The 22485-nt window shown below is 36.7% G+C and overlaps 1 protein-coding gene across 1 annotated transcript in view; it reads right to left on the bottom strand.

Moving 5' to 3' along the window:
* SEMA3A (semaphorin 3A) overlaps window positions 1-20681 on the bottom strand; it is a 339609-nt gene extending 318928 nt beyond the window's left edge. The window contains exon 1 of the mRNA XM_064443796.1: window positions 20272-20681. The gene's annotated coding sequence lies outside the window, so the exon portion shown is untranslated. The remainder of the gene's footprint in view (window positions 1-20271) is intronic.
* Window positions 20682-22485: the final 1804 nt, after the last annotated feature.

Here is a 22485-nt window from a genome sequence, read left to right as displayed (position 1 = left end):
CTTTTGGCTCTCCAATAGTTGTAAATACTTCAAAGAAAGGTTGGCTTTACAGCATACCATGAAAGTCATCAAATGTAAATTATGTGGAACGCAAATTATACATGCTGCGTAATGATGTGCCTGACTGCCTGAAAAAAAGGAATGAAAATGGCAAAAACCCCTTACTGGATGTAGAAATGCTGAGTCAGACTCCCCACACAATCTAGCAGAATAGTCTGCTAATTCAGTTTAGTAGATTTTGTTAACATTTTTCTACCTTCCCAACCCCCATGCTTAAATGTCATGTTTCATTGGGACCTAAAGCTGGTAAATGCATGTTGCCTCCAGTGAGAGATTTTCTTGCATTAGAATTGCTTCATCAGTTCTTAAAAAAGGAACAAGGCAGAGTTTTTGATAAAATGTGTTTTCCTCACATCAATCTACTTTTTCAGTTTTGCAAATGTATGTATCATTTGCAGTAAGTATGCAGATCAGTATTTGTATAAACAAATTAATTTAATACAGTGAAATATTGCCATAGTTTTTTCAACATAAGCATGCATTTTGAAGTATAAAAGCACACAAATTCCCAATTTTATTTTTATTTCACTTCATGCTTCTTGCATTAAAACAGCTGCTGGAACAGATGCATAAATCAAACACTCACTCATGAAAAAATATGATTTTGTATTTTGTGAACAAGCAAAGAATAATCTAAATCAATAGGGAAAACCACATTAGCTGTGTAAATAATGTAAACGCCTTATGGGAAAAGGGAAGAAAACCCATTTGAAGAAATTGGGTTATGATCTACTTCAAAATGACCAACTTATTTAAGTCTTGCCAACTCAAATATTGCACACCATACACAATTCAGTTGGGAAAAATCAATTAATTTCCTAATGTTTATGCTTCATAACAGTTGCAGAATTTCAGCAATGCTTCCACAATTCTAATCTCACCATCAGTTCAAACCCGACTCCAGTGAACTTTTAACTGCAAAGACAAAAGTTGGATCAGTGGGGGTTTTTTGAAGAATTCTCCTACCTCAGCATTATTGTTATTCAGAGTAATCAAGGCTGCCGACTTTGCAAGATATTTCTTTGACATCACTGACTAGCCTGAACTTTCTCAGAATTCTTTGTGTCTGTATATTTAAGCTTCTGCTATGCTTTTGTTTGGAAAGGTCTTTGTGACAATGTGTAAAAATGTCCTTTTTCTGATTCATTCACGAGCAGGAAAGAATACCTGGTTTAAGATTTGATTATGTAGGCACATAACAACAGAACAGTTACATTCAAGTACATTGTAAACTACATATGAAAGCAATGGCTGCTCACTGGTTAGCTATTTGTCAGGACACCTCAGAAAATACAGAGTTACTTCTTAAATCTCTAATAGCTGGTTGTTTAAACTCTCCATTGGTTAGATTCATCTGACCATTCATTAAAATGATTTACTGACATTTATTAAGTGAATTAGTAGCTTCAAGGTACATGGAAACTTTATGAACACTACAAGGAATAACAGATAGCTTAATGAAATTTTCACTGTTGTTTTCAGGGAATTTGAAAGAACCAGAAAGGAACTGGTATCCCAAGATTTAATAATAACTTTCAGGTGACTGAATTTGGAGGAAAATCAAATAATTTTGTTTGTTTTTTGAATTAAGCATGGGTTTATGTTTATGTTTATCTAACACAAAATGTTAGTAAAATGAAATAGTATACTGAAACACTTAAATTATATTTTTATTTAAAAAAAATATATATATATATAAGGATAGATGTATATATACACATATGTGTATGTGTATTCTGTTCCAACCATGGTTAGGTGCAACTATGATATCTTGACAACCTCTGGATTCACCCACCTTCATTCTTCTAAGAAATAAGGGCACTGACTATTCTGAAGAGTTTTGGCAAATGCCCCAAATAAACAGAATATAGGTGTTAGAGAATCATCTCATTCCTAAAGGTAACTCTTTAGACTGGTTGCAGACTGGACCTAGGTTATTAGTGAAGATGCAGATATACAAAGTTGTCTACCCAGTAGCCTCCCTCAGTTTGTTACTTTAAATTTCCTTTTCTTTTTTTTTTTTTTTTGAACCTGTATATGTAGTTTCTGTGTACATTTTTACTCCTTTGGGTTTAGTACTTGAAATTAACCAGGATTTGCTTCCTTGGCATGAAAGGAAAAATAATTTAGTTTTATATTTTAATCTTTTCTGATCTTAATAGCTGATTGGGCACCAATTATTCAGCGTTTCTCATAACAAGTTAATCAGGGCACCAAGTGAAGGTATCTCGCAGCAGGCTGAAAACAAAAGGCAGCAGTACCTTTTTTCATATAATGAAAATTTGAATCAAGAAGCTCACTGTCACAGTGCTGTGAAAATGAAAAGTCTAAATGAGTTAAAGAAAGTAATAGCCAGAGTTTCATGGAAGAAAATTTTTTTGAGGGCTGCCAGCCAGAAGGATGAGTTGTACCTCAGTCCAGAAGCCAGGAGAGGTGCCAATGTGTGGAGGCATTTTATTCTCACACTCCTTTAAGTTTCCTCTGCTGACCACAGTCATGGGCTGGACACTGACACAGGCTCACCTCTGCTCTGACTTGACTGACAGCTCTCATGTTTTTATTGCATCTATTGAAGTTAAAGGTAAAAGTACGAGGTTCTGCTCAGCCACCACGTAGGGTGAATGTATCAACATCTAAGATTAATAAAAAATAATTCACTCACATCATGGGAATAGTTAATTAAACTAGTGCAACAACTGTAACTTGGAGTGGATAGGGTGTGAGTTAATTCCACCTGCAAACACCATTGTATACTGATCTAGACAAATGACATACCCCTTTTTTAAATACCTGTGTTTACTATAGTATCTAATGGTTTTCTACAGCACTTCAATCAACATTTAACCAAATCTAGTAACAAGACTGTGTTTTCTTATAGGTACTGCTAAACGATGTAATATTACTTCCTGTAACTATGGAGACCTCTGCTCTCGTTAGTGCTGCTATTCCGTTTGACTGTAACCCTGAATAATCTTTAAAGAATGTTTTTAGTCATGGGCCCTTCACCTTCTGGTGATTTCATCCAGATACAATTTCCACAGGCTTTACTGGGTTAGACAGAATAAGAGAAGGGACCATCTGAATAAAATAAAATGTCACCATTAAATAGGCTTTTGTAGCTTAAGGTATAATGTAATGATATTTTCCCAACAGCTGCTTTCAGTTGAATTTGAAGTTTTGAAAACCCTTTGCATCTGATTCAAGTAATAAAATGCAGGTTGTGTTACTTCCTCCTTCTGTGTCGTATACAATAAGCAAAACGTTGATACTTTACATGCAACTGGTGGTCATTAGGATTTTTTACTGTATGTTAACGTTATTTGCTGACCTCAACATTTAATGAATGAGTCACCCAATGAAAAGTTTGTTTAAAAATTAAGGAGTGGATGGATGTTATTTTGGAATTAAACAATTCAGTATTTTTTTTCTAATATCTGGTGCTCACAGGATTTTATTATCTGTAACTTATTGGTTGTATTTTCATTTCTTTCAGTTTTTACATCTAGATCAGAATAAAATAAGTGCAATTCTACATATTTTCATGTGTTGCCTTTTATCCCAAGAGATTTGAAGTACAGACTAGACAAAGGGATCACTTCATCAAGCGCTGAAGTACATCCATCCCTGAGGTGAAATGCAGCAACTGCTCACCAGCGTATAAAATCAATATGCAAGGATTTAAGACAGGGAAGGAAAAATAAGCGTATTCTTAGGAATTTAGTTAGGCAAAATCAACAGCTGAGGCTGAAGTAATATGCCACAGTCCTGTGGTGATAATCTTTTGTGAAGCTCACTTCTTAGTGTATATAAAAGAAGTCACTTCATCCTTCATCATGTGTTCCTTACTATTGCTGTTACCATGGGAAATATTAAACAAACAATGGGTATTTTCTAAAGAAACAAGAAGAACAAAGAGTTTAAAGGAGAAACGAGTCCAGAGACATGGATGTCAGGCTCAGGAAGGAAGCCAGTTCTTTCACCTGCATCTTCTGCACTTTCCACCCTCTCCAGTAATACCCTCTTTCTGTATGACCAACATCCTTGATCCTAAAGACTAACCACCTTATTCAGCATCTGTTGCAAAAACTTAATTGCAAGGTATTTTATGATATACTAACACAAAGACTTTAAGTAATAGAAGTTGGAAAGACAAAGCTGTTAATAGAGGTACCTCAGAAGCAGGGAAGAACTGTTCAATGATGTAAGAAAGCAAGACTGATGTTAGCAAGATCTCATACAAACTATAGGGCCTAACAACAGGAAAACAGGAAAGTATTGTCCAGTAAAGTCAAAGTAAAAGAGAAACAGAAGGATACTAAGAAGGTGCATGAGGCACAGGAAGAAGAGGGTGTGAACAGATGAAAAATATGAGTTACAACAGCAGTAGAAGAACAGAAATGTACTGTCCAGAAAAGTGGGAGAGAAAGAGATTAAGAAGGTGAATGAGACAGAGCGCAGGGAACTGTGGAGTCTGTGAAATGCAGTGAAAAAAACAAAAAGACATATTCATTCCCAGTTGTGTTTTCCTGGGTCACTTTTGACCTGGACTGTTGAAACAAGCATAAAGCAGCCTTGTTTTCAATGAGAACAACTTCTCGTCTGAGATGACTTTTCTCTTGCTTTTGCTGTTACGTGGCTTTACCTGGAGGCCGTGACAGGTTAATACTAGTTCAGGTCCTTCTAAGTGAGCTGATGCATTTGCAACACTGTCAGTTCTCCACTGCAGATGGAATGCCACTGCATAAGGCAATCTCATCACAGAAATTAACATTTACTATGACTCAGCTATCTTCATCTTAGAAACAGCAGAGAGACACAAGCCTTGAAAAGATACACTGGCATCACTGAAGGATTACTTTAGGGCACTTCATGACTGTGGTTTTAATTAGGCTGTAATAACTACTGAATGAATGCTTATGCTATTAAAATGCAAGAAAGAGTGAGAGAATGCAAGATCAAGGAAATTAAGAATTATGGAAAATCAAGCACGTATCAATGTTTTTCAGAATTTCAAAAATTTTTAATAGACATTCCCCCTATCCCCACCTTGCCCAAACTTTGGTTTATATGTACTTATAATCTTTAGTTGCAACTGAAATTTTAGGTTATTTTGTATCCAATGACAGAAAGTGAAATATAGCTAAATCATGTCTGGTTTGCATTGGAACGATTAAAAAAAAAAAATTTTCTCAGTGACACTTAAACCTATAAATCCCTCAGAATCCTAGGAGTTTTACCAGACTTTCACAAAAAACTCCATGTCCCTTGTGGTTCCAAACAAGGTATGTTAACAGGTGCCTAAGATTCATTCAGTTTTAGCGAAGTCTGACTTTAAAAAGTGTTATTTTTGATTTTGCTGTAAAAGTTTTGGAATGAAAGCAGTTCATCCCACCAAACTATCCCTGTACAATAAGAAGTATTTAAAGTGAAGTGAAAGAATTAGCATAAGAATTTGCTACAACCATTTTCAGGAACACAACAAGTCACACACATATCTACCCCAAAAAACAACTTCTTAAATGCTTTGCTCTGAAAAAAACCCTCTAATCTAATAGCAACTGTTAAGTGATTGTGCTGGGTTTGGCTGGAATAATTTTCTTCATAGTAGAAGAAAATTTCTTCTCCTATGGTAGTGTGTTTTGGACTTGTGACCAAAACGATGTCGATAGCTTGCTGCTGACTAGTACCCACACAGCCTCAAGGCCTTCCCTGTTTCTCGCACTGCACTGCCAGTGAGTATCTGGGGGTGCGTGAGAACAGCGACAGCTCGCCTCAGCTGACCAAAGGGATCCATACCGTATCATGTCATGCTCAGCAATAAAAGCTAGCAGTGGTGTGGAGCTTTCCAGGGGACTGGCTGAGCATCCGTTGGCTTATGGGGAGAGATGGCCTTTGCAGCACTTGTTTTTCTTTGTGGGTTTTGTTCTTTTTTTTTCCTTTACCTACTCAACTGCCCTTATCTCAACCCATGAATATCCTCACTTTTGCCCTTCTGCCCCCTGGGGGAAGTGAGTGAGTGACTGTGCAGGGCTTTGCAGCCTTCTGGGGCTATCCCACAACAGGGAGATAAATATTTCCACTGATCAGTGGGAGTAGTCTGGTATTTGAGAATTACTGGTGTTGACTGTGTTCATCATGCACAGAAAAAAATAAAATCACCTTCTTTACAATGATTGGAGTTTTTAATAATCTTCATATTAGTACAAGTATTCATCATTGTACATTATAATTGCCAAATAGACCATATCCTATATTTAGCTGATTTTTCCCTATTAAACATTTGCAATACTTCCACGTCCTGCTGTGATGTTCCAGTATCACAAAAGAGGGTAGAACACATCATATTTATTTATCTTTATAAGGGTTTTGTACTTTTTCACCATAACAGACTCAGCAGAAATAAATTTACTCTTTTCTTTAACAGGTAGAGATGGAAGCTTTGGAAATTAGAACTTCTGCTCTCCAGGTTGGCACTGTATTTAGTAACGGTCACTATAGAGAATAGTACCAGCTGAAAGAAAATCTCAAGGGAGAGAGATAAAGAATGGGAGGATCCAAACTCTAGCTTAAACACCTGGAAAAAAAGATCTGATAGTAACAGTCTCAGAAGAAAGTCACAGAGATTTCAGGCTCTTTCCAGTGATTTCATTTCACTATGTTTAGGGCCAAAAGGCTTAAATTCCCAAAACAAAACATTCAGAACCAAATCTAAAACTAATCAACCCATGCACAGAGCCATCCTCTCTGGTTTTGATAGCAGATTTCTTTGCCTATATCACTGGGGTATTTTTCTGTTAATTTTTCTTACAGCAAAGGAGCAAATTACTTTTTGTATCAATTTTCCCCCTTTCCATGTCAAGACACTTAAAAAAGAAAAAAAGTAAATCACACCAAAATAATGAAAATAAAGAAGAGAGTTAAAAGGTGCACCTATGCTATCAAATAGCACTATTTCTAGTTCAGTGATGGTCTGTGCTACATGTAGATTAACCTATGAGTTGACTGTTGCTTTCTCTCCTCATCAGTCTGAGCTGAGGGGAAGTTGGGATGGACACCTTCACCCAGAGCAGACTATGCTCCAGAGGCCTTCAGCTGCTCGGAAGAAACCAATCTCCGATCCTCTCACCTAAAAAGCAGAGATTTCAGCAGGAAATACAACAGCCTAAACAGGTGACGCCAGTGCCGAAATGACTCAGGTGAGTTTCTCTGTCTCTGCACTTGTGCCCCACACAACAACCCATCCTATCCTTTACTTGAGGGGTGGGCTTTTGTTGGACTATCTTCAGCAGTGACATATTCCTCTTAAAAGTACCTGTGAGAAGCTGGCATTTTCCTCATACAAAAAAATACTCTGTCAAAAAGTTCCTGGCAACCGTTATGCAAAACCATCTTAAAAATATTGGGAAAACCACTGCTAACCAGCCAATGTTGATTATGCAGTCAGGTGGTCATTAATGTTATTATTACAGCTGCTGCTATTATGGAAGGATTATGTTAGTGATTTCTTCAGGAAAACAGCATCTGGAGAAAATTCCTTCTTTGTGATCAGCTAAGAAAACCTCTCAACAGGTGTTAAAAATGGCATATTACCATTCATGGCACCTGACCTTGTCTCCTTAAAGTCAAAAAGATGTAATTGCCCCATTGCAGAAATATGTAATGAATCAAAAATTAAATAGTTCAAAGAAGGGAAAGGATTGTCAGTGGATGATCAAACTTTCTGCCTCTGTATATATCACTTTTTTTGTGTATATTTGGTGAAGGATTTCCCATTCCTTTCTACTCTTATAAAAGAGCTGGTGATTTACATCATTATTGCAACTGAAGCTTAGAATAACTCTCATTGTCTATGAATGTATCCTGCAAGAAGATGTCATTCTACCTGATCCAGAACTTCTGGTCAAAGATCCTGACGCAAAACCCATTGAAGCCCATGGAAAACCTAGTTCTACTGAATTTCAAGGAGGTTTTGACCAAGTCTAGAAGTAAAAAACTGAGAGGTTAGGTTCCAACAACAAAAAGCACAAGGAAGTTCTCTGTGAACTTCCTGCTTCTCCTTCTGTGCTCCTGCATGAAGGAATCTGACCAAGTAACTGCATCGTTGCTTATTCCTTTCTATTAACGCCACTCTGTATTTTTCTTAATGAATCTGATTTTACCATTCTTATCCTCATCTCTCTGCAGTTTATTCTCTTGCCCTAAGACATGCCTTCAACAATCACAGTTAATTCAGTGGCTATGAATCATTGGAGAATATTACACCTTATCCAATCTAAAATTTCTCCCATGTGTTATTGCTTTTCAGGTGGTCTCTTATGCGACTGACCGCTATATCCTCTGTCACATCATAGATGTGGGAATGGAGTGCTATTACACAACCTTCACTTGACACACTTACCTCCATTTAACAATTCACCGTTAATGATTAATGTCCACATTTAGTAATTCTTAGCAACCCTGCATTCAGATTTCTTTAGATTCCCTCTGAAATTATAATTTGTAAATTTAGTAAATGCTTCATTGAAATTATACATTATTTGATGACACAACAAATCTGTTAGAGGAATTACCTTTTGAAAATATCATGTAGATGTACATTTTGTACATGTAAATCAATTAGAAGAGCATGCTGCTGATAAAGAATCACTCCAAAATGGGATTAATAGCACACTTCTATTTCAGAAGAAAGTTGTATATATAAATTCATATTTCTGAAGAACTGACCTAATACAGAAGCAAGACCCACAAGGATATTAATGATTCTGTCATTAAAGCAAGTTTGATTGTTGTATTTACAGCATGATCTGCAGCCACCCTTGACATGATAAGGAGAAAATAAAACACTGAAGATTGGCTCACAAAGTTGGCACTACACATGCTGTGCAAGCCGTGAGGGGGATGTGAGCAAGTGACACTGATTCCAGCATATTGCAACAGCAAAGTGATTAACTCCACCATAATAATAATGTTCTTTTAATGCATCTTTCAGGGGTGTAATTATAACTAGTATTACTAAAGTGCCAGCTGAGGCCTATTATTCCTCGTACCATGTGCTATGCTACAGACACAATAAAAGAAAGCCACTTCATATTATTCATACTATTGCAAGATCTGGCTACATACCATCCCCTGCACGTCCATGTTTCTGTTTGTATGGGAAAGGCACATGCTAAATGAAGGACTGTGGTGAACTTTAACTAGCTCCAGGATGTGGAAACTGGGCGATCAAGGCTGCACTACAGAGCACATTTGCGCTGCTTGCAGAATAAAAGAGGGATTTTTTTTCCCACTCCGTTTTTCATATGATTTACAAAGACTAAGAAAGTTGTTAGTTTTCCTTTTTCCATCATGGCAATTGTATGGTAATGTTCACTTTTCTAAAGCTTGCAGAGAAATGCTGTGAGATTAAACGCTAAATGCTTTCATATGTTAAAAAAAAAAAAAGAAAAAGAAGGGAAAAAAAGCCCCCCAAACTATCCAAGGATCTGGTTAGTCAGCCAACAAACCCAGCTGGGGTGCCTGATCCTCTGCTATGCAAAATGCTCCCAGTCCTACTGAAGGTAATAGCAACTGTTATTTGTGCCAGCTGGGGATCTAGCCCATGAGGCCATAAAGCAAACAGGGTAAAAAAATCCCATCAAACTAAACATAATACACATAATTTAGGCTACCTCCAAGGGCTCCTAAACTAATAAAATCTGAATTGAGAGGAAGGACATAATTAGCTTTATTTGTGTCATATTTAATTTTATCAATGATATGACTAATTGGCCCCTTTTTCTATCTGTTTTCTTTGTTTTCAGGCTTGACTCATTTTTTTGCTTGTACACTTGCCAGGGGTTTGATGACAGTGCTGCTGTCTGGAGTTAACCTCTGCAGGAAAGAAACATCTCTAGATTTGCACCAGGGCAGCTGAGAACAGAAGAGTGGATTCATCGTTACGGACCTGTTACTACATTCACTGTAACCATTGGAAAATGAAATATTAGACTGCCACAGTATTTAATTTTTTACTTATTTTTAAGTATTCTGAAGTAAGCTTTTCCTGTTTTTCTGTGCCCATAATTTTTTTAAATGCGTGACCACAGTGAAATAGTAACAACTGTTAAATGTACCTGTCTGAAAAGCAGGAAATTTCTTTTCTATGTGGAGAACATATTGCTCCCTTGAACTGATCATGTTCTTCCCCCTCTGCTACTTTATAGCGTGTGTAAAATCCATACTGTATTTGAAAATTTGCCCCACTGCTGGTTTGCATTCCAGCATTCTGACAATAATAAAGAAATTATTTATAAATTTATTCAGCATCCTTGTTACAAGTTAAAGTAGATTGCTAAATTATTTGGTAGAGATTAATTTTGATTGTGAACTAAATAGGATCTTACTATATTTGATTTCACCTAATATATATCATGCAGAAGAAACATAATATCCACTCATGAAACTGGCTTGAAGATTGATTGAAATATTATGTTACATTATGTAGTATGGGCAAAATACAGTTAATTAAAGAAAAGATTAGGACTGAATGAAACATGAACTCATTGAGACCTGAAGTTTTACATATACAGGACCTGATTCTAATTTATATGGTTGATGTAAAATGTGAGTCACAGGAAAAACAATCAAACCACACCTTTAAAATAAGTATAACTGATAGGTTTACTGCTTTCATTGTCTTCAAATGAACAAAAAGGTTGCAATCAAAACCAAGCAAAGAAATGTGGGTTACTGAAATTAAATTACTTCTGTTTTTTTTCCTTAGTGTATCTACCATTGGATGTTGTTTCCAGTTCTGGTGCCCATGCTTTCAGAGCATTTCAGGGAGTGAGCAATGAAATGGTGAATACGTTTTATATGGCGAATATGATTTAAATGGCGAATATGATAAGACTTTTGAATTTAGATCCAGATTTATCACGTATATCATTAGGCACTTAATACAGGCATCTCAAGATTGGAAATGAGCGCTGCAGAGTCCTTCTATAGTTACTACTGGTCTTTCAGTGGAAAGAAGAAGTTATGTCCAGAGGGCAATAGTATCAACCTACAAATGAATCATCCAGTGGAGGTTCCTACCTCATCCTAGTGAGTATATAAGCAACTCTACATACCCAGAAATTAATATGGGACAAGCGTCTGTAACACTAAATTTTTAGACCAAAAAAAAAAAAGAAAAAGAGAGAAAGACACCGAAATATGTGGACAACAACATTACAAAAACGAATCGTTGGAACTGGTGTTAGAAAAATTAAAATCAGTAATTCAGAAATTGTAACTAACTGTTGTAACAACTTGTTTTTTTTTTTTTAATCAAGTGTTCTAATTCTACTGTGACTATTGGACCTGAAATAGGAATGAGCCCAGGGCGAATGAAAACCTGTATCCGCAAGTTTGGTTAAGCAGCTTTATAATTGACTGTCACCAAGTTCTCCCCCTTCCCTCCAATTAATTAAAAATCTACCTGTTCTGCACTTCTTTCCAGCCATAAAACCATTCTGGAACCAGACGGGACCTCAACATGCATATTCCTTTGAGCTGGTGACAAATTCTGTTCTTACTTTTTTGCTATATCTGTGTTACCTGAATGCTAAATCCCATATATATGCCATAGATGTAAAACAGTGCAGAACTACAAACACAGACAGCAGATATGTAAACAAAGCAATAATTCCTATATTTTTACAGTTGAAGCAGATTGCTTGCTTCTGCTCAGTCTCTTCATGCTGTGCTGGACACTGTACATAGTCTGGGGAGTCAGCAGTCTCTCCAGGTGGACATTCACGGACCATGACACGGCTCTGGCTTGGCGAGTCCAAACCACCCACCTTGTGGCATTTGGCTCCCGAGTGTGTCCTGGGAGCCAGGCCCTGAGCGCTGCTGTTCTCTGCCTGCTCTTGGCTGGTATCATCTCACAGCACAAACCATGCCAAGGATAATGTAGATCTGGCTCAAGAAACAGGGAACAACAAGCACCTCCATTCAGCCATATAGTTTCCACTCTCACCTGTTGGGAAAGTGCAAACCCTAAACTTTCCAAAAAGAGGCATTTTCATGAAGTTGTAGCATCATTTTAGGATGAAAGAAAAAAAGGGCAAAAAAAAGCTTGCTCCTCTAAACCAGTTCATGCACAACAGCAACAAAACTAAGAAGTGTAGAAACATAATTCACATAAGTCCATTCTTTTTCATAACCTTTCCAGTTTCACTAACAAAGCCAGTCTGGAGGTTGGACTTTCATGTGACTGAGTCAAACCCACTCTGTAATTCTGTGCTCATAAACTGGAAATATTTTTTAGCACTGCTGTTTGCTTTTCTTTGCAAAGACTTCCAGCTTTATGTAAAGAGATCAACATTTAAAAACGATTTTCTGAAATGTCTCAATACTGATTTCCTAGCTTCTTCTACAATTCCGTTTAATTAAAGGTAAATTAAACCAAACCATGTTACCCAATTATATCCACATTGCCCGTTTTATTACATGTGTCTAGGCTGACAGCATAAAGGATTACCTTCAATAGAAGAAAAGAAAATTATTCTCTATTTAAACTGCTGGGACGGCATTTTAATTCTTTAACACTTGATAAGCACTTAACAGAAGAGGACAAAATTACCTTAAAGAATCAAACCTTCTGTTTTTCAATTGACTTCAGTAACATGAAGCTTTTTAATTAAGTACACCAGAGCAGTTTATTGCTTTAGCTGGTTCTCTGTACCTCTGAGTCTTCTAAAGTATAAACCCTTTTATGTGGTAATAACATTCCATATAGGTTTTCAAACAGCATAAAGGTATTGGTTTAGCCTATTTATGCTTAGCTCTGTACATCTGCTAAGTAATTGCTTTTTTCTTAAATGAAATATTAGAAGACTAGAGCGTGTACTTTGTATGTACACACACTGTGGATAGTGTATAATAAAATCATTCATGCTGCAATAATTAAAGCTGTGTCAGCATTTTCATTACAAACTCCATTTTTCAAGTGTTTATAATTCAGCCATAAAAAATTGCCTTGGACTCTTTCCACCATATCTGAAGGCCAAAAAAGTATACCCATAAAGAAGTTTACAAGTTTTGAACACTTGTTTTGCAGGTGTAGAACTTAAAAACAATTTTGATTTACAAATGAAGTTTGACAAGTAGCCACTGGCATTTTAAAACTCAAACAAATCCAAAACTCTTGAGATTATCAGGTTCATAAAACCATGCTTTCTGTGAGATTGTATTAATTGCTGCAAATGTGTGTTGTCAACCTTCATCAAATTTGTGATTGGTCATGAAAATACTGGTAAATGTTAACAATAATAAATTTGTAACCTACAAGATCTTAAATATAATAATGTGAAGTGTGATTGACGTATTCTTTTATGAATGCAAGTATAAATACATTTAACTCTTTGTAAAGGTGCTAAATCAAAACCCTATGCTAAATCCAAGTGCTATGGAAGTCAGTGTGAGTTTTGGCAGGATTTTCTCTCTGGAGACAGCAGTTATCTGTTTTTTCACAGATCCAGTACAGCATGGGCATCAGCTGTGTCTGCTTTCCCACAATACCCTGTTAATTTGCTTAAACCTGGTGTGAAGGGAGCCATTGCCGTGATAACAGAGTAGCTCACTTGACATGTCATTAAATCTTTTTTCTCAGTCTGCTAAAACGGCTTCCAAGAAAGGTCACTTGGATGGAGTTTCTTGCAACAGGACAAATGGATGGACTGCAGAACCACAACTAATTTAACAAAATAACGAACACTTCTGTGCGTGGTATATCCCTGCCACCTCACACATACACTCATCAGCTTGTGGAAATTTGGCCTGTGAAGACACGGAAGCACTGATGCATGGACCATCAAGCTTTGCTGGTGTACTGCGTCCTTGCAGATGCGTAAGGAGTCCTGACAGAGCTGTTCTCTGCAGTGCTGGCCATCTGCACAGCCTTCTCACATCTCTGCTTTATCAAAGCGAAATGCACATCATGTCTGTTGAATTAAGGGTGGTTTTTTTCCACTACAGCGTTGGAAGTGTGATTATCTTTCAAGTAGAATCAAGTACAATAACCTGTGTAACTTCTGTCCTATCCTATCCTATCCTATCCTATCCTATCCTATCCTATCCTATCCTATCCTATCCTATCCTATCCTATCCTATCCTATCCTATCTTATCCTGTGTTATCCTGTGTTATCCTTGTTATAATTCAACACCGTAGCACTGTATCACTTTTCAGCTGTGCATTAGCCAATGGAATATCTATCAGGGATGAATCTTTTTGTCTTGTTGATGGAGCCGACCAGAAATAGGCTTTACCCTGCAGAACAAAAAGCTCTGCAAACCATTGCCCTCAGGCCCTGTTCACACCCATTCCCCGTATTATTTGGCTTGGAGAATCATAAGGCTTCACATGGCATCTCTATGACCCTAAAACATAACTATTATTTTGTTTTCATTTTGATACATGTGAAATATTGTGAAGGCTGTAATTTGGCTGCTAAAGTGGTATTTTTAAAGCATGCAGCCAGGGATCATGACATGAATGCCCCATTACATGATAGGTTGGAATAGGAAGACTTTTGTGTCCCTATAGAAACCCCTTTGTCCTCAAAATCTTGAAAAAAGGCATTAGATTTGTCAGACACTATCTTTGGAACAGGCATATATTTGGGCTTACTAATAAACTAGTTCTTCAGGGATTTTACAAAACTTGATTTAGAAAAATAGGGTTTTTTTCTCATATTACCACAACACTGAAAAGAAAATCTATATCTGTGTGGATACCCAAGGCCTATGATTTAAAAACCAACCTTAGTAAAACTGTACCACATATGAGTTCTCAAGATGGAAGGGTCTATTTGCACTGTGAGAAAAACTCTGAGGTAAAAAACTTACGGTAGAAATCACCTTACTTTGTACAATGCATGTTTCTTTCATTTTCTCCAGTGTGAATTTTGAGGGTAACACTAATGTCATTACACAGGTATGACACACATCTGTGATATGCGCCGTGTGAATTTGCTGTGCTGATATTTCAAAGACTGGTCTACATTCATGGAGCTTTTAAAGTCCAGCACAACCTTCTGGAAATTTAATAAACACATTTTTGACCTCAACCCTTCCTGTGTGCAGTGTTGTTGGCCAGTTTGTTCAAATTTTTCAGGTTTTTAATTTCAAAGTTGTCAGAGTAACAAACTCATAGCTGGTGTTACTTTAAAACAGTTCAAAATAAAAATTGAGCCCTGCTGTTAAGTCCAAGGAAGCAAATGAGATAACACCTGAGTTGAATTTAGTAGGGTAAATCCAAAATAAGATTTGGAAAAAACCAGAAAACAATCCTATTGTTTAGTCTAGTTGAATTTTTTTCTCACTCTTAAATTTAAAGGAAAAAAAAATAATGAAAAATAAATTATTCTGATTCATGGTTTCCTTACCACTGTTTTCTGAGGTTTTACACCAGAGTATAAGCTACTGAATCAAACTCATAGTCATTGTGCATAGGATTTGTGCATATCATGGGGTTCATATATCTTTATCACCCTTTAAAGAAAAGCAGTAAAAAAAACCCAGAAAGCCTTTCCCATTAATCATTTCAAGTGAACTCACAGGTTTTAGAACAAGGACAGAGGCATGTTGCTCTTAAAATGCACTCTTTTGCTCTTTGTTTTAATAACATTTGCACTCCAATGCCTCATAGGAAGAAGAGGGTAACACACAGCTTGGCTCTAGAAAAGCATGATTTTCAATTTCTTCCTGCAGTTTTACTTCCATTATTCCTGAATATTTGTATCTACTGCCATCAGAATCCAAGCTGCTCACCTCTGTTGAAGACCAACTTACTAGTAATTATGAGAAAAACCACTTGACAGACTGGTACTGGAATATCAGAATGATAAATCAGAATGACAGCTTTATTTCATACAAGCGCTTTACATAACCATCCGCAAGTCCATATATTAAAAATAAAATTATCAACAAATAATCAACACCTCTTTACTATGATACCACTGAGTTGAATAAGTGAAAAGAACAGCATTTTAAGACTTTTATTTCGATACAGAGCTGCAAGATGCAAAATGTAATCGTCGTCTGAATGCACCAGAAATTCTGAAAAACATTTTTTTTTACTTGAGGTGATTTAGTTTTAATATGGACAGCAGCGAGAAATCTTTTATTATATCCAGATTCCTAAAATATTAGTTTATCTTCAAATCTGACCTACTTGCTATGAAACATTATTTAAAAAGCGTGTGTCAGACATTCACTACCAAAACCTAATTATCAATGAACATAAGCTTTCTAGATCAAAGGCTTAGTTTCCATGGCAGTACCTAAAATGCCCTCGTAAGTAACAGCTCATGCATCAAATCAGCATTGATACTTACTTAATATAAGAAGAATGAAAACCATTTCTACCTAAACTCACAGAAGTAACTAAGACTTAGGAAAGTAAAATTTGCAAATCTGCACTGTATTGGTGTAAATAATTGCTGTGATTTTGATGCAAATAGCACTAACAGTGCTTGCTAACTAGACTTGTAGTATGTTGGCCTTATCAGAACAAAGATCTGAACTATCTTAGAATTGATGCTTTATATGAAGAATTATAATACAGATGAAGAGAAACGTTCTTCAGTGATTGCTCATGGGAAATATTTCAGATTTGTGGAATACACATGATCTGAGGTTTTCCTGTAACCCTAGCTAATGTCCTGGTAACCTTTTGATGCTCATCAGTAACACATTGTTATGCCTATAAGCACTTTTTCTACATCTTTTTCAATTTAAGACTCATTAAATCTTTAGCAGTCACGAGTAATAGTATCAAAGAAGATAATACAGGATTCACTGTGTCATACAATACCTATAGCTTCCACTACACTACCAAACGAGAGTAAAATTAAAGCCTTCTGTAGAAATGTTAGTTATAGAAAGAAAATAACTTGCTTAATATTTATGTCTTCAGTGAGGTTTTTTTAGTAAACAATATGGTTAAATTAAGACTATTAACAAAGTATTTTCAAAATGACTACTGATGAATTAACAAATTCTTTATTACTATAGATTACTGAAGTGTTAGATGCTGTGCTTCCATTACAAATCTTAAGTGTAACTGACAAACTGCCATTGGGCTCTTGGTTGAACGTGGAACTAGTATAACTAAAAATCTCAAATGCCTGTGCATAATCTAAGCCTTCCAGGGTTGTATTCATGCCTGAGGTCCCTTCCAACCTGTGTTTCTGTGATTCTGTGATTTAAACAAAAGGTCTAATGAAGACAAATTTAGGTCTGAACATTTAAGTGAATAACTTATGCTTTCAGGTTTGGATGTTTTTTCACATCCTGATCTTTATTATTATTTTTTTTTTCACACACAAATTAATTGTAAAAGTGGATGGTATAATAATTCCTGTAACTGGCATATTGCTGTAAAGTACACTGTCATCACTAACTAATAATTAATATCAGAAATAAACATTATTTCTCAACATATTGCTACTTGCTCTTTTTTGGGTAAGGGTAATGATGATCAGGTTTATGCATAAACCCAGAACACTTACACTTCTGAGTTGTAGCTGAGGTCAGGATTAGGCTCTATGATATGGAAGTGCCGTATTTTTCATTTTCAAATTATTTTAAGCACTGAGGTCTTGAAGGATCCAAAACCTCATTTCAAAGTGGGGAGAAAGCATAGGACATAACATTTCCCGTAAGCGTATGTGTGTATATGTGTCTGTGTATATCAGAAAGATGGTGAAAGAGAGAAAAAAAAGTAGATTAAGTGGTTACACAGTCAAAACTCACAGTCATAATAAGCAATTGGGAAGAAAAGGTTTCACGTGATGCTTATTTAAAATATTTAAAAGTTATTCTATTGCAAAAATGCAATACAGAATAGTAGATGATACTACAGGCAAATACATAATGTATGAATTTAAGAAAATAAATTAAAAGCAAATAGTTACACAGTATGCATGATCAAAACACATGATACTTTTTTAGCTTTCTTGAATTAAAATGGCTAGCAAACTGGGAAAGTTTTTGTCAGGTTTTTTTATCTAAACAGAAACTTACTAGTTGATAGCATCTTCATCCTTTTTTGTTCCTATCCCTAAATGCCTTACAGAGCAATAAGTTGCACTGAAAGCAAAGGGTAAAGTACCACTCAGAATTTGTTAGACTGGAAAAAACAGAGTAATTTGTTTTGATCGACGTACTGGCAGACTACTTGATGTGAGTATGATAGGGAGAATGTGCCCCATAACACTATCACCTCACTTGTGTTTTGTTGTACCATGACCTCATAGCTATACTGTCGTATCTATGACAATTTTTACAGAGTATTATTATGTATGAATGTTGCGAAGTTGTATTCAGGATACATACATACTGACATAAGGTAAGCAGGAATATCTTGTGAATTCACACTTGCACATTTTACAACTGTGAAAGAAAAGCACTGCTGATTATAGCTTTTAAAGTCTAAAAGTAATTTTCCATTGGGTTAAATTTAGGAGAGAGAAAATGCCTATTGCTATTTATTAGTTATGTTATTTATTAGTGATCCAGTTCTCTGAAAATTACTTTCTATTAATCACAGTCTGACCTTGCCATTAAGGGGCAGTTGTTGGAGCCAGAGAATAACTGCACTACTCAAGTGGATGAACTGAACCACTACAGTGTTCGTGCACTAGGGGAGACACAATGAAATTAGATTCTCCCCCTGTAGGGGGTAGACGTTGACCGCTGTCTGATGCCAGCAACTACAGGTCTAAATATTTTTTCTGAGACGGTTGTTTTACCTTCCTAAACTTCCAACTTCATCTCTTTCAAATTGCCATATTTAGAAGCTTACTGTTAACAGACTGGATGTTTTTCAGCAGCAGAGTAAGGCTAACTGCTATCATGCACAAAGGATAACTGTAGCAGCCTAAAGCCATGGCTAATTAAAAGGACCATATATACTTGTCTGTCCAAAAGCAAAGAAAATAACTCTTCTGCAGAAAGGAAGACTACTGAAAGCATTTTATAGGCATAACTGTGCAGACTCATTTGTTCCACTTCCAGTGTTGACAACAGCCACCAACCTGAGTAATAGTTCGGAATAAATTAAGCCTAAAGTGAGAAGTGTCGTCTCATTGGATCCTCTAGAATATAAATTCAGACATACTTCTGGTATGCATTCTTACAACATGTCATCATCTACTTGAGAAGCTGGCAGATTCTTTTTGTACTGCATGTGTTTATTTTTCAGACAGAACATTTTGTATACGCAATGGACACATTCTTTTACATTGGCTGACATTCCACCTGAAAGTCCATCACAGCAAGCTTGTTAATGTGCTGCAGTATATACGGTACAGTAGTAAACAGACTCCCAATAGCAAAGTAAAACTCTGGTAGGAGGCTCAAAGAATATGTGTGTGCTAAGATCAAATCTTGACTTCAAGTTCAAGCGCAGTTTAACAGCGAATCTGAAGTTGTAAATGCAAAGTAAAGGCAATTTTAAGGCTGCTTTAAACCAAGCATGAAAGACTGAGGAGTCAAAGTTGAGATTCTATACATCTGGTTCTAATATGCCTCTTGCATTTTAGACAAGCGACCTTTTTTTTTTTTTTTGTTTCAAGCTCTACTATCACTGTAGTTGATACAGTTTGTTAGTTTATAGTTTGGCAACATTCTCAGTATGTTTGAATCAATGATTTGGTAAACAAAATAATGCATCTTTTTTTTTTCAGATTAAATTACTTTTATTTTTTAATGCCTAATGTTTCTAATTCTTGCTTCCTCCTTTCCCTCCTTTATTCTACTCCCCCCCCAACAAAAAAAAAAAAAGAGGAGTCTTAAAGTATTTTACTTTCTTCATTCAAGGATTTTCATCTATGAATTTTATAATAAAATGATTGAACCTTAGTTCTGCTCAGTAACCGGATACTGTACAGACACATATCTTAATAGAGAAATGGACCTATGTGTTACTGGTATCATTATATAGCTCAGTTTTAGATAAGAAAGCTGCTTCAGACCAGCTGTATGGGCTGAGCAATCAGACTGAAGTGGCAGGACAAGGGCACAGTATAAAATGAAACAGGAAGAAATACACAGGGGATCCACATGCAAACATTATTCTGCTTCATTTCTGCACCAGCCTTTAGAGGATTCCCTCAAAAGTAAACACAGTTAATTAATTCCCAAGTAAAATAAGTAAATGCAAATTTTCCACTTACTGTGTGCTGTGCTTTGTCCGTGCACTGAAGAGAAAAGCCAGTTCTGCAGCGCTCACCTAGATCCAGGTTGCTGTCTATATTAGTCATACATGTAAGCTGGAGGAAGCTCATTGACTTTTTAACTGTGCAAAGAGCAACCCATCTCACTGCTGCTAGACAACCCTTCAGGACACTGTACTGAACTTCAGCACAAGAGCACGGCATCTATTACGCTTGAGGCTCTACCATTTCACCTACACCTGGGTGGATCTATCAAGCTTCATCTCTATTAGGGTGGTTTGAGTATGTGGTTTAAAGAAAAAAATAAAAAGAGAGAGGGGGAGTGAGGGAAAGAGAGAGGGAGAGAGAGAGAAAAAAGGGCTTGCCGTTGTCACACTTGTTTCCTATTAAAGAGCCTTACGGTGGATTGAGTAATTGTGTATGAAGGTAGTCTGGCTGGCAGATGTGTGCAGCCCCAGTGGAGCACTAGATTCAAGGCAGATGGGTTGTACCAGGGCGCAAACAACACTGGAAAAAGAGAGGCGTGATTAAAACAGCAGGCCATCGTTTTACAGTGCTAGAAGTGGGGATAGCATGAAAGCTCCCAGGAACTAAAGCTCCCCAAAATGGGAACTGTACAGACACAAGCAAACTGCAATAAAACAAACCTGATAAAGCACAACGGATGATCAAATTGACCGAGTTATGCAATACTGAAACCATCATGATTATTAATGAGCCTCTCTCCCCTCCTCCTTGCAGGCACTTATATTAGAAATACTCAGTTGGAAAGAGCATGAGCATGAGTTTATTCAAAACAGAATCCTGGGCTACCGTACAGTCTGAGGCATCTTCTGGAAATGGATTAGAGTTGCTTTGAGGGTTTTACATTGTCTGTCAGGTCTGGTTCAGTTTAAAAGAAAAAGAGAAGCTGAGCGGTAGGAGTGAATCTGCCGTTAGCAGTTATTTCTGAGAACGGTTGAAGCAGATTATCAGAGATGTGAACAAGGTATCCTTATTATAAACTTCAGTCTGACATGCAAACAGCCCAAATCAGCCCCAGTATAACCACACCAGTATATGTCAGGGGTGATTTTGTCATGCTGCCTCTCCCAGGTTATTGAAACTTGGCTATGGCAGATGGTCAGAGAATCCCTGTTATCACAACAATGGTTTGTAACAGTACACGTTAAACTCCTACGCAGCCAGGAGAGAAGGGCTACTTGTACAGTACTGAAATGATCTCGAGTGCAGAGCTCCCATGTGCGAGCTCATGTGTGCACCGGCTGTCTACTTTGAGGTTTAAGTAGAACTTAAATAATGCTTACCCACTTTTTGCTGGACTTCTACTCAGAAATTACAAGTCTGATACAATTCCCCCAGTGAATCTCTACTGCATTTTTTTTCCCCTAACAGTGAAAGACACCACAGCTCATATGCCCGCATCTGATCACCCTGGGATGTCTTTGTGATGATGGTGAGAAACAGGCACTGCTAGAAGGCAGCTAGGCTGAGTCTATGTATGTATCTAAAAGAGGTCGAGCAAATCACATCCTGTTCCTATGGGTTATCATGACATTTCAGATTTGAGTTAACTAAGGTAAATCCCCCACTCTGTGTGTCTGATCCACAACCAGTTTAAATTAGTATTGATGACTATAGTTATGATGTTTTATAAGAAATGAGATTGCCATCATGCAGCCCAAAACAATACTACTACAGTATTCTAGGATACCATTGTAGGATACTATAGTACTTATTTATTCTGTATAGGGAATGCTGGTCCTTAATATCTACCAGCTGTTTTATCAGGCCCTTTAGACAGGAATGGTTTATATACAAAATCCTATGGATATTTCCCATGTAAGCTCTTTTTATTAATTTTTCAATAAGACCCATTCATATCCAGGTAACTGAAACAGCAAAGGAAACATAAAAAATGGGGAAATATTTTTTTTTTTATAGCAAAGTTCCTTTTTTTCCATGTCCTAGAGTAGTTTTAGCACAACAGGAGTTTCACAAGAATGTATTTTTCATTGGTCCCCCAGTTAAAGAAACTAGATTGTTGGCACACTCTTAATGAAGTTTCTTGGCCTCACAAAAGAAATGAAGCAAGAGTTAGCTGTATCTAAAGTTAGAAGAAATCTAAATTTCAAGTTCATCAAAAGTCTTAAATTCTGAGGCTGGCAGTAGCAGAATGTCTCAGGCCTCACAAGGCGGAACAGTTTGTTGTCC

Source organism: Phalacrocorax carbo, chromosome 1 (assembly GCF_963921805.1).
Source record: "Phalacrocorax carbo chromosome 1, bPhaCar2.1, whole genome shotgun sequence".
In the NCBI taxonomy this organism is placed as follows: Eukaryota; Metazoa; Chordata; class Aves; order Suliformes; family Phalacrocoracidae; genus Phalacrocorax; species Phalacrocorax carbo.
The sequence above is the reverse complement of the archived record's forward strand: the minus strand, read 5'-3'. Positions and strand labels throughout refer to the sequence as shown.